A 7,094-nucleotide genomic window follows, 5' to 3' on the forward strand; every position below is an offset into this window, starting at 1 on the left:
GATTGTATCCCGACTTTTCACCTTAATTCTGTTGTAATAAAACCAATAAATAAGACAGAAAAGTGGAACAAGAAACTACTCTGGATAAAAAGAAAGAACATCAGTTCTTCCATCAGGAGAGGGAAGCAAGAATAAGATAGGATGATAGAAAACAGATATTTAAATCTTTCATAATATATAAGCATGACAATGCTACAGGGAAATTTATTTTATGCAATGAATACCTGAAGACAGCAAGAACCAACATGAAGAAGTTGAAGGATGGAGGGTTGGAAGAAAGGAGAAAAGAAGGATGAAGGAAAAAATGAAAGCATGAAGGAAGAAGGAAGGGAAAGAGGGAGATAGGGAGGGAGAGAGGGAGGAGGGGAGAGAAAGGGAAAGGTGGAGAGAGGGAGGCAGGGAGACAGGGAGACACGGAGAGGGAAAGGAAATCCCATCTGTTCTCCCTAATTCACCTAAAGAGGGCCTACTAGAGGGTTGGAAATTTATTCATTGCCTATCTTCCCATCAGTGTTAATGTTCTCTCTCTATGAGGAAGTAACAGAAAGCTTCAAGTCAGAAGGCATTAGAAATGATGGGGTGGGATAATCTAAGTCCCCACCTATTTGGTAATGAAATGTCTCCCTCCCAAGCACTAACTTCACCTTTCTGGAAGATAACCCAGATTACAGTTCTCACCCCACACAAAGGAAGAGGTGATTCCAAGGCCCTCTGCAACTTCAGAAGTTGCCCGTAAGTATATAGTATCCACTTTTATAACAAAGTATATAGAAATGCTCAGGATATAACAACTCACACTAACAGGAACTAGGAAAATCTGAGCCTGAAATAATAGAAAAATACTAAATTAGTGAAAATGTTAAATTATAGCTAAGGAAATTAATAATTCTTATTATCATATTTAATGGTTGGTTTCTCAGTGTAATGAAGTTGCTCAACTAAAGGGGATCTCATAAATTTAAACTGATATTCTGTAAAACATGTTTGTAAAATAGTTACAACATCAGCAATTATTTAAAAAGTTAATGGAAGCAATTAAGAGCAGCCTAAAATAAAACAAAAGCAGAAGGACACTAAATTATCCATTTCAACCCATCTACATACCTTATTTTCAACTAAATTAGAGATAGGGTTCATTGCTCACAAATACATATTTTTTAAAACCCCTGTAACTTGTATACATGCATCCCATAATAAGTGCATTTTTTTATATGTTCATCCCTAAATACTCACAAATTACTCAAATGCTGTCAAGTACAGTTATGCCCATTATTTATGGAGCCTACCGGTGAGCCAAAGTAGTCAATCAAAATAGGAACTTAAGTAGTTTTCTGCCTGAACTACTTTGCTTCTTCAAAGGCTCTTGGGCTCCCTTAACATCTAATTCCTTAAAAAAAAAAAAAAAAAAAAAAAAAACACCTGAATTATTTAACTGAGTTTGACAGTCTTAAGATAGTCTTTCATTGCAAACACTCCTTTTAAGTCATTTTTATAGGGTCTTTATTGATAGGACAATAGCATGACACAGGGAATTTTCTTCCCCTGAAAAGTGACCATAAAGCTCCTCGTAAACATTTCCACTCTTAAAATCCGTCAGTGGCTGGACCCAGTGTAGCTTGAACCAGTTGGCAACTTCCAGAACGACTGTACTCCTCTACGCATGTGTTTCCCAGAACGACTGTACTCCTCTACGCATGTGTTTCCCAGAACGACTGTACTCCTATATGCATGTGTTTCCCAGAACGACTGTACTCCTCTATGCATGTGTTTCATCTGTCACTGTTTTCTAAAGTAGAAAAATAATCTGAATAATTTTCAGAATTAAATGCAAATAATATAAAGTTAGCAATTTCCTCTTCTGTAGATTTTGTTCTAAGGTGCATTGACCTTGGAGATAGATCTTATTAGAAAGGGAGGTTCCAGCTTCATTATGAATATAAACAAAGGAAGGAAGTTCCTTTCTTGTAATCATCAGTACTAATGTGCTACTGTATTCATGAAGAATTTTGTCTGAAAAAACAAAGAATATCTTTTTCCATGGAAATAAGAAAGATTACCCAAACCACAGAAAATTAAACTTTATTTTTGCTAGTCTCCATGGAACTGAGATAAAGAGCATTAATTATAATTATTTCAAAATTAGTAAATCTCAAACAGATAGGGAACAGAAAATTACTTAGAAGCAACACGAAGACAGTGTCCATTTACCAAATATTGTAATTTAGATTAAATATCTACAATCTTCACATAACTCTATGATGAAAACTTAAAGAACTAATCAGTCATTGCTAGGTCTGCTGGATAAATGAAGGGTCAGAATCACATACATGTTTAGCTGTGAAGTTTAGAGGGGAAATAGAGTGGCCTAATGCCTCAGCTTTGAGGATGCTACCTTTCCTCTTCGACTTAAATTACAAATTTTTTATGCATGATTTTAAAACATATAGAAACTGTTAAACATTTTAAAAGTAAAACATGTGGTATGGTTGAAACCTTAGGGAAGGTCCAGAAATCTTAGCATAACAACATACTTACCCGAATAATATGTGTTTTATTTTTATGGTTGTTAGATTTTTTTTTTGAGTAATACTTAGTGGGGGAGCAAGTACTGCTTGGAGTGAATTCTGCCTTCATTGTGTATGTAGGGACCACAAAACACACCCGTGGCAGTAAAAATTCAGCACCTTACAAGGGCCCTATCCAGAGAATATGGTTTCTGCAGGAATGCCTAAGAGTTAATACCTGGGTGAAAGATCTACCTATTTCAAGATCTACTTAGGAAGCAGTTCTTTTCTTTTTAGCTGACATCTATAATCTATTATTTTAGGTAGATCTCTATAATCACAGAGATTTACCAATTATGTTTGTCTCCCCATATCTACAGGGCCTTGCTCAGTCACTTCAAGGGCTTTTGAGAATTCTCTTCACAAACAGAAGGGAAATTTTCATGGGAATTAAATGGCATTAGGAAAAGTAGAGCAAAGCAGAGATGGTTCTGGAATAGCTTTCATATGTTACTTTACAGTGCGTTATACACGCAGACGTAACTGGTGGCCCTTCCCTCATGCAATTCAACTGGGTGAATACAATTGTCTTAGATGATTCAGCAATGCACGAAAGTCATCTTGGCCCTGACTCTGCATATGCAATCTGAACTCAATTTTTAAGAAACCACAGATTTTTCCTTCAGGGAAGGGACTGTTTGTGGCTAGGTGGTTTATTTTGTAGAAAATTATGCTCAAGCAGAACATTTTCCCAGGCTGAACGTGAAAATGATGACACTGTCCCTGATTGTAGTCTAAATGTTTCAAAAGCATATTACAAATATGAGACTGATCTTTTTTACAGTCAAAGAACTTACCTAGCAATATGTACAATTGGCTGCTCACCAATTGGCGTTGTTTGATTTATGAATTAGTAGATTGTACATCTTTCAAAATTCTTTTTCTTTTATAGGGAAAAGTAATCTCCCTTACCTTTGCCAGTTGTAAATTGGCTTCCCTAACAGATCTCACCCTACCCCCCATTGCCCTGTTTTTGACACTGGAGATGAACCTTGAAAATAGCTTTCCTTTGAGAAATGGTCAATTGTGAAGTGTGGTGGACAAGTCGCTCTAGAGGTCAATCTAGGGAGAAGAGGTTTTCTCCCTGTGTATTTTTTTCTGCTTGCTGCTGCCCTGCACCTCATCTTGGACTATAGGACAGAGGAACCCAATCAGGAGTTGACAAGATTTCCAAAGGGCAGCATTGCTGACATTTTAGAAACCATCTTCCCAATACTTCATCCCCTTAGCCATCTTGCCAGAGAATTAACAAGGTAGCATTTCCTCTTAACAGTTCCCAAACACCATAGAGAGCAGCCTCCTAACAATTTCTCCTGGGAATAAAGTTCTCCCCATCCAATAGACAATGGTGCCAAGAAGCAATGGCTGTGGTCCTCTGACAGCAGAAAGAAGTTAGAGATTATTTAATCCTTGGTTCGTCTGCCTTAGGCCTGGAGATAATGACTATTCACTACATCCATGATTCATAATCATTTAGAACATTTCCCTCCATTGATGGGTAATGTGTAAGAGGCTATACTTAACAGTGTATACTTAACTTTCTCTTTTAAATTATGTTAATAGTCCCTTTCTATTGATTTGTTCTGAAATAAGACATGCTTTCAGACCACTATAAATCTAGCAAGTACAATCTTTTCATTTGAAAGATTACTTATAAACTTCAGTAATGATGAAAATGTAAGACATTCCTTTCAAAACTTGTGGTCCCTTCTCATGGAAGTGGAGATTAAAGTTGTGGTAAGCAGGCTGGGGAAAATTGGGAGGAAGGAGGGGTAGACAAAGATTGACCAATGGGCATCAGTTTAGAGTCGCAGAGGCACAGGAAGTACCAGTGATGATGCACACAGCTGCACTGAGCAGTGAACGCCAGAAAACTGGACAGAGAAAAAGGAAGGTTTCTTCTTCTTCTTCTTCTTCTTCTTCTTCTTCTTCTTCTTCTTCTTCTTCTTCTTCTTCTTCTTCTTCTTCTTCTTCTTCTTCTTCTTCTTCTTCTTCTTCTTCAACTATTTTGATTTTTTCCTTGTTATTTACTCTTCTCTCACATATTACATCATGACTGTAGTTTTCCCTCCCTGAATTTCTCCCCCCACCTCTCCTTTACTCTGGATTTAACCGCTCCTCCCCTTCCCTTGGGAAACAGCAGACCTTCAAGTAACATCAACCAAATCCAGCATAGGACCAGGTACATATTTTTACATCAAGGCTGGATAAAGCAACCCAGCATGAAAAAAACAAAAGGACAAAAACACAAGCAAAAAGAGTCAGAGACAGCACTGTTCTCACTTTTAGGAGTCCAACAAGAACATTGAGCTATACAACCACATTGTATATGCAGAGGATCTAGGTCAGATACCTATAGGTTCCTTAATTTCTGTGAGTCTCTGAGTCCTGATTTATTCTTGTGGTGTCTTTCATCCCTCTGGCTACTCCAATCATTCCTCCCCATCTTCCACAAAGAGTTCCTACCATAGAGATTTGAGATAATGCACATTTATGCTGATTTAAAAGTCCAAACATATGATGAATACATGTGTCATAGTATTATATGTAATGAAATATGTGTATATGTAAATATATATAACACATTTGTTTAAAACATAGTATCTGATAAAAACAAACTTAAAAAATATTGTACCACAACTTTTAAGCAGACGTTAATTTAAATATCTGCTTACATAATAATGCAAATGTGCCAAACTAATAAATTTGACTAATTTGACTCATTTTGAAAGCAATTTTGCTTACTGAAAAATTGCTGAAATGCCCACACAGACATAAGATTATTAAAAATGCTGAGTTAAATGACATCAACTTATTCAGTTTGGAAATTAGACGCAGAGATTGCACATGCCATCTGCTTTTCTGCCACTGGTTCACATCCCTAACCTGTCTAATAACTTTGTATCCTTAAGATGTCAGCTTCTCTACATTAGCGTGTGTATTTCAAACCACCTTTGAAGTTACTAAAGTGGGAAGTTGCTCCCTATCACTTCAACTACAGAGGTCTATAGGATCCTGGTTATATTTAAAGCTGCAAAGGACCACACTCACATATTTAATATTAACTCTTTCATACAGTCTTTATACAAATATATTATACCCTTTCTCTTGTCTGGCACGGAATTCATCCAAATTTTCAGAGCGTACCTTCACAACTTTTGAGATTTATGCTTTCTTACTTGCAACAACAGATATACAGTGTGTGTAACCTAGGCACAAATGAAAATGTATGCAGGTTTTAGGGAGGTGGCAGGAGACATGGAAAGCTAGGCTTAAGAGAGCTCCAAGAATATCTTCACAGTAGATCCAGGAAGCAGGATCTTTAACATATTTTTAAGACATAGCTAAAAGTTCACCCAACATAAAAAACCTTTCCAAGCCTTTCCAATACATACACCACTTGCATCAACCTATCATTCTATACTTACCAAGAAGTGTCTAGGTAGACAATAGAATACATATAGATAGTACATTTTTGGGTATGTGTGTTAAAAGGTAAATGCACAACCTTCACAAAGACTAATAAGACAAATTTTTGAGTAATAGCACTCATGGAAGACTACTATTCACACTGTCCTGTATGTCTTGGTTAGGGTTGTGTTCCTGCACAAAACATCATGATCAAGAAGCAACTTGTGGAAGAAAGGGCTTATTCAGCTTACACTGCCACATTGCTGTCCAAAGGAAGTCAGGACAGGAACTCACACAGGGCAGGAACTTAAAGGCAGGAACAAATATAGAGACCATGGGGGGGGGGGTGATGCTTCCTGGCTTGCTTCCCCTGGCTTGTTCAGCTTGCTTTCTTACAGAACTGAGGACTACCAGCTCAGGGATGACACCACCCACAATGGGCCCTCCCACCCTTTATCATTAATTGAAAAAAATTGATCTCGTGGGGACATTTCCTCAAGGGAAGCTCCTCTCTCTGTGAAAACTCCAGCTTGTGTCAAGTTGAAACACAAAACCAGTCGTACACAATCATACCAAAACTATCAGGCATAGCGATGTGCCACCTTCTACTAAAATGCACCCCATTACCATCCTAGGAAGAAAGGAGGTCCTGTGCTATCTAGTCTTATCCTTTAACCACTTAAAACACTCAAAAAACTGTTCAAATTATTTTGATAACTCACTGTCTGAGTCATTGTTTTCTGAGGGTTTGAATAAAAATAATCACAATTTTGGTGGCTTCAAACAATTTTTTTTTTTTAAATTTCATAGTCAATACCTCTATTTCCATCAATTGAGGTACATCAGAATGAGTCTTCATGATCAGTTGGATGTAGTGCAGTTAATCAACAAGCCATGAACAATGGGTTTTAACTTTGAGGTATAATAAATAGAGTAACAATAGACATGCTAACAAGCACAGAGAAAGTCCAGTATCTCCGCACAACACAAAACACTACCAACCACTAGTGAATGCTAAGAGCAAGAGAAATAGCCCAGGGAAGAACACACCAATTGTTTACCAAATACCAAATGGAGAATACTAGGAACATACATAATGTAACATTACACAGACTGAGG

The sequence above is a fragment of the Micromys minutus genome, assembly GCF_963924665.1.
Source record: "Micromys minutus genome assembly, chromosome: 7".
NCBI lineage: Eukaryota > Metazoa > Chordata > Mammalia > Rodentia > Muridae > Micromys > Micromys minutus.